The sequence below is a fragment of the Haliaeetus leucocephalus genome, unplaced genomic scaffold (genome assembly GCF_000737465.1).
Source record: "Haliaeetus leucocephalus isolate CR32 unplaced genomic scaffold, Haliaeetus_leucocephalus-4.0 Scaffold1, whole genome shotgun sequence".
Classification (NCBI taxonomy): domain Eukaryota; kingdom Metazoa; phylum Chordata; class Aves; order Accipitriformes; family Accipitridae; genus Haliaeetus; species Haliaeetus leucocephalus.
Genome location: NW_010972437.1, coordinates 23,397,966 through 23,404,778, shown reverse-complemented (window position 1 = coordinate 23,404,778; position 6,813 = coordinate 23,397,966). Strand labels below are relative to the sequence as shown.

The 6,813-nt window shown below is 39.0% G+C and overlaps 1 long non-coding RNA gene across 1 annotated transcript; it reads left to right on the top strand.

The window, feature by feature from the left end:
- The first annotated feature begins 3,148 nt into the window (after positions 1 to 3,148).
- LOC104832605 lies at positions 3,149 to 6,576 on the top strand. Its single transcript, XR_774433.1, has 3 exons — positions 3,149 to 3,279; positions 4,227 to 4,385; positions 6,258 to 6,576. It is a non-coding gene; the product is annotated as an uncharacterized LOC104832605 (long non-coding RNA).
- The last annotated feature ends 237 nt before the right edge of the window (positions 6,577 to 6,813 follow it).

Below are 6,813 nucleotides of genomic sequence, written 5' to 3'. Positions count from 1 at the left end.
TTGTGGTTTTGCAGGATTTTAAAGGAGTTATTTTGACAGTTTAAGGGGACATTAACTAGTCTTGTTGTTTCCATCCACCTCTTGCAAATATTGACAATTACATCAAGATTACAATTAATGCATTCCTTCTGTGCATTATTGCACTTAGAGTTGATCAAATCTGGAAACATCATTCCATTAACATTGAGAAGACTGTGCATTTTTTTTCTGGAGTAGTTGTGTATTTCTTGGTCTAATCTTTGTGGCTTTATGCTTATATATTAAAGCCTCTCCCTTTCCTTCCTGCCATAATTCTCTCCTTGCAAATATCATGTTGTGTGTGGTTCTGCTCCCATCTTCCTTCCAATGCAGCCCTTATTGGGATAAGAGTCTTCCTCGGTTACCCACTGGAGGAAACAAATTCTTACCATAATAGCATCTGAATGTCTGTGGGTAGTTCATTATAAATCATGGCTCTAACTTCCAGGGACACTCTATTTCCAAGCCAAGTTCCCCAAAGAATGCGCATAAAAGTTTGTGTGCTTGAGATCAGTGTAAGTATCTGGGCTCCAAGCCTGTGAAGGCAGTCTGCATCTCAGGTTTAGGGTCAGGACCTGTGTTTGTTAGATTATTCAGTGCTTACACTATTTAATAGAGAAACTAATAGCTGAAGGGATGCTTTAACTGAGCTTGCAGTTATTCTGTTCTTCCTACTCCACCCATAATTGATAATAAATTGCAATATTCTCATGCTTCAGTCCCAATTTATTTACAGAAGGCTTCCATTGATCTAGAAAATACTAGGACTACTACTAGAGGGGCATCCAAATTTTAATGAAAAGTTATTTCTTCCACAGGTGGGAGAGGACTTAAAGGGTCATCCCAGAATAGTTAAGGAGAAAATTTAACTCCATACTCTTTAGCTTCCTTTGCTGAGGGCAGCAAATATTTTATCTACAGATAGAGCACAACTAGTGACAATCACCACATTGAAAACTGTGCAACCCTTATGTGTGCACTTTGTTGGTTAATTCAGAATTGCTATGTTATTCTTTTATCATCACTTCCCTCGAGGGATCAGTACCTAGATGACATCTCCTGATCCATTTCTTACCAGAGAGAGCTTTCCTTTGTACAGGAAAGGTTAACACAAATGAACAAAGATTTGAGACTTTGTGATAAATGCAGGTTTACACATCTGGTGCTTCTGGAATGAAGAAACTGTTTGCTAGTAAGAAATGTACTCAAATCAGTCATTTATTACAACATTAAAGGGCTGCCTTTGCACAGCCGTTCTGAATCTGCTTCCAGTCAGATCAAGGACTGATATTTATTAGTGAAGCTACTCACAATCCAAAAAGATATGAAACTGAGGCATGGTTTTTAAATTAAAAAAAAAAGTTCTTCTTACCCTTTTCAGCCATAACCTGTACCTAGTGATAGAAAATCAGTTTTAAAGAAATACTGTAAAAATCACCCCAGCCATGTGGCATCACTACTACAAGCTAGAGAGCTTTATTTTGGGTTTTTGAAGATGAAAGCTTTGCTTTCCTGGCCACTCATTCTGTCACTATGTAAAGACAAACACAAATCACTGCCTTAACCCTGATGACAGAGATAAGCTCTATATAAAGCTAAACACATTTTAACAATGAGAGCAAAATGAACAGTTTCCTCTTACACATTTCAAAACTAAGCCACAGAAATATATTACTCTACCTCTAAAGAGGCTTTATACATAACGTAAGAGTATATACAACTCTTCACTAGAGTTATCATTACAGTATGTACTTTCAGTGAAGCAAAGGCTTTGGAGATTAAATAAAGACCTAAGAAACACAGAACAAGTAATTGAAAGAATGTTAAAATTGTTACCTGTAAGACAAGCCAAGAAAACATAAGCAAGATTTTGCTACAGCAACAGATTTCTGGACCCTATACCTTTATCTTTCTGGTAACCCTTTGACCATCCCTACAAAAAAATAAATAAAAAGCATAGAGTACCAACTTTATTTGTGTTTATGTGCTGGTTTTGGCTGGGATAGAGTTAATTTTCTCCATAGTAGCTAGTATGGTGCTATGTTTTGGATTTGTGCTGGAAACAGTGTTGATAACCCAGGGATGGCTTCCTTATTGCTGAGCAGTGCTTACCCAGAGCCAAGGGCTTTTCTGCTTCTCACCCCAGCCCACCAGCGAGGAGGCTGGGGGGGCACAAGAAGCTGGGAGGGGACACAGCTGGGACAGCTGACCCCAACTGACCCAAGGGATGTTCCAGACCATATGACATCATGCTCAGCACATAAAGCTGGGGGAAGAAGGAAGGGGGGGATGTCCAGCGTGATGGCGTTTTGTCTACCCAAGTAATTGTCACACGTGATGGAGCCCTGCTTTCCCGGAGGTGGCTGAACACCTGCCTGCCCATGGGAAGTGGTGAATGAATTCCTTGTTTTGCTTTGCTTCTGTGCGTGGCTTTTGCTTTGCCTATTAAGCTGTCTTTATCTCAATGTGCAAGCTTTTTCACATTTACCCTTCCTGTTCTCTCCCCCATTCCAACCTGGGGGGGGAAATGAGCGAGCAACTGTGCGGCGATTAGTTGCCAGCTGGCGTTAAACCACGACAGACAGTTCATTTGTTGAGACGGGTGTAAATCAAAACACTTCCAGGTGTTCCTGCCCATGGCAGAGGGGTTGGAACTAGATGATTTTAAGGTCCCTTCCAACCCAAAGCATTCTACGATTCTATGATTCCACTCCACCACATTCTGTTTTGGTTGGCAAATGCCAACGTAGCTATAGGGTCCCAGGAGTTAGCATTCAGGAACAGCTCCTGGTAGCTTTATATTACTTGTACTGAGGAGTTCCTTGAATATTCCCACTTTTTCTAATTAGGCTGAACAACGAATTATTGTTAAACTTCTTGCTAAACTCCAGTTTTCAGCAGTATTTTTCATAAGCATGTGATCGTATGGTTTGTCTGACAGCGGGACTCTGTCAGAAATCTTTTGAGCATCGGATGTACCAAACACATTTGTAGCAAATCATGCTTTTGTCCTATTTATTTTCTTTTCAACTAATTTATATGTTTTGGTGAAAGACAAGCTTAAAATATGCCCTAGACCTCTGGAGAAGGTGCAAGTCGGTGACTGTGATGGTTCTGGTCTCTCAGGAAAAATTCCCATGTAGAGCTGGAGCTGCCCTGGGAAAGGTCTTTCTCCTGCACCACTGAGTTCTAGTGCTGCACCTGCTGCCTGCATCATTACATCTGATATGCAGTTTTCCTGAAGAGCTCAAAGCAAAGACTGTAAGTCTTGTAAGACATACATACAGTAAAAACTTGGTATGTTGTATGACTTTTGAAGCTTTGTAGCTCTCCCGGTATCATTCTGATCATCTAAAAAGTCATTTAAGCATGAATGAATGCTCTAAAGATTGCAGGGTAAGATAATACTGCTGTTCTTGCTAGATATACATATCTAGGCATACCATCTCTTCCCTCAGTGCTTAAGGAAAGGGCTCGGGCCCAGCTTATTACAGTGACAGTGAATGGCAGTGAGAGTCAGGCTGGGACTAAAAACAGGTATGAGAGAGATAGAAAGTCAGATGAGATAGGGAGAAAAATTCTTTTGTAGATAAAGGAGGAAAAAACATTCTGCACAACTGACAGCAGCAGACAGCTGGCTGGTTAGGTTGACCATCTTTCCATTTCCAGGATGGCTGAGTCACTGAAACACCTGAGGGACAACTTCACAGTTACCATTTATATTCTATTACTTTCAGGCTTCTCCTCTGTAATTTTATTTTCAAAGAAATGTTGCTAGAATGCCTTTGTTTTCTGTTGAAGCATGCCTGGCCCCACGAAGGATTCCAATTAGCTCTAGCAGGCATGAGGTATGCTGTTTCTTTGGGAACATCAAATCTAATTCAAACAGTAGTGCCGATATAATGCCCTTGGGTGCCTGCAATCCAAGGCATATCTGGGATACTGGGGGACGGGATAATTTCTCATCAATTTGTAAAGGTCATTTTGGGGACTAGTGGCATCACCTTCCAAGACACAGAGAAGCCAGATGTTAATAATGCCCTCAAGCAAGGGATAGAAAGTGGAGAGATAACCAGTGACATCGGGACGCCCTAGACTGTCATCATCTAACACTATTTAAATATTATTGTTAGTGACTTTTTGACTGCTCCAGTAGGCACAATTTACCCAAACTGTTGAGTAACTTACTCCCTTTGCTCCTGAGTCAGGTTCCAGCCCCTACACAATGTCCTCTGACACGCTTTCAAGATGTCAGCCCCGGAGCGATGACTGAAGTGCCCAGACCTGAACACAGCGCTCCAGAGACAGCCATCCCAGAGGCATGTAGGGAGCCAGCCCTCCCTTGGCAGTGACACCCTACCTGCACGGTCGGTACTTCTCCAGACTACTCCTTTTATTTTGCGTTTTGATTTTCTGTTGCCATGCCACATTGCTGTTCATGACATTGTTCAGCAAAACTTTTAAGCTTTTTTTTAACTAGTGGAGCTTCCCAAGCTCCTCCCTACCTCTTGACAAGATTATTTTCTCTTAGATGTATTAATTTATATTTTCCAAACCTATATTTTCCTTCTTTTATTGTTTTCAGACGTGCTTCTAATCACTTTGCAATAATTCCCAATGTACTGTAAATTTAACATTTCATTATTTTTCTGTTTTCTCTCCCCCTAAATATTTTTTTTAGAGTTAAGTTTGGCTCTGCATCACAGCATCTATGTTTCCTGTCTTTTAAAGAACTTTCAATCTGGCTATAGTGCTCCTATGCAACTAGTGGTAAATCCTGAACCATGAGTTTATATCCTGTATGCGCTCATATAATCTATAACAAAACTAGAGAAATTCTTAATACCCAAATAAGGAGCTAAGTGGGTTTTTTTTTAAATTCTTTTAGCCTTTTGGCTTCAACAAAATGAGACAGAGTGCTTTGGAAGCTATTTATATTCTGTGATTGATAGTAAGTGGTATTTTGTTCAGTTGTAAATACGTTGCCTTGAAGTTTCAGTTGGTATTCCATAGTCCTGTACTGGCAGGTAAGATAATGGGATGGCTTGACATGCTTTCTCTGGTACCATACATAATTTCACAATCCTACTGTCCCCTCTTAATTACCTCCGCTCTAGACTGCACACATGCACAGCCACATTAAAAGCAGATGATGTTACTTGCATAAAAATGCTAAAATTTGTTATTCAGCTTTATTGAAGCCAAATGAGTTCTGGACAAAGCTGATGTGTTGGATAAAGATTGTGTGTAAAGAGGAAATGGGCTTTCCAATAGCAGCTGTAGACCCTAAAAACTCAGGTAGAGATGTGTTAGCAACAGTCAATCTGTTAGTACTTAGGCAGTTTTTAATATATAATGAAAGCATGGGGGGTTTTTTTGGTTAGCATGTGTTTTTAGATCTATTTGATTAATTGTTGTTTTCAACCTATCATTACACTCGCCTTAATGAGATTAACTTATTAAAAGCCATAGTTCCGTGAATACACTAATTCATTCACATGCTCAGTTCTTTAGACATATAAAAAATTAATTTGAAATGTTCTCAGAGAAAAAAATCTATTGCACTAGAGAAACTGTTAAAGCTTTTATTACAAGATTTGTTGCAAATCATTTAGCACTTGAATGCCTCTAGTGATGAATAGGATTTCAATCTGAGTCTGTCTCTAGCTTATTCTGTTAATTAATTAAGGCCATTTTTCTGTTAAGTCAACATGATTATTCATATTGTTATAAGGTTAAAAGACTGCAAACTAGATTCTGTTTTAGAAGAAGAGGGATAGAGAAAAAGACAGTGTAAATCTTATAGTCCTGAAAGTCTAGTACAAATAGGCAAAGAAAATGTGTAATTAATTATTGTTAGAACCTCCATTTAAAAGCAGGGAAGCTGAGATACAGAATTCTGCCCAAACCAAATTACATTGTAAGTCTGTAGTAAAGAAATTAAAATATTTCTTGAGCTGCATAGATGTGGTGAAAACATTTCACTTTGATGTGACTAGGCTACCTCTAATTTCCAATTTTCAGCTAACATGAGAGACATATTTATGTTACTAATGAACTTGTACTCCAGGATAAAAGCAATATGTGCAACATATAAACATGTCAAACAGTTCCAGTTGAAAATGAAACTCTGGCAGCAAAACATATAGGCTGAGGGGGTTTTTTCTGCAGTTTATTTTGGGGGTTGATTTTGGAGTCTTTTTTGGTTGTTTCTAACCCCAGCCTTTTGGATGTTTCAGGGTGAAATGAATGCAGTGTTTCAGCTGAAGTGAGCCTGTTTTCCAACTTTTATGTATTCAAAGACAGCTGGTAGGAAGCCTCTCTCTTTTTCATTAAGGGGTAAAATTGTAACTGATTTTTTTTAATGTCTACAAAAGCATTGGGAATTGGCAAATCTGGAGACTGACACTTTCTTTTCACATATGGAAATGTCTGTTCCTCTTCTATGCTTCTCACTCCTATCTAGAAACTGTAGTTGGTCAGCAATGTTGTTCTTTCTATTGAAACACTCATCATTTCTGAGAACGTGGCCCATCGGGGTGCTAAATCAGCATTACTAGTGAGATAAGTAGTTTGAGCAATAATCTGATTTAAGAATAATTAAGATGTAGCAGAAATACTTCTAGATCTTAAAAAAAAAACACACCCCGCTTTATAAAACTATCAAGGTACCTTTCAAGAGACACTTTCTGTATAGAAGTAGGTTACTGAGTGCGGGAGAAACACTGAATCTCATTTGTTCCAGCAAGCATACTGATCAACAGCCATACATTATCATAATTCATCTGGATCTCA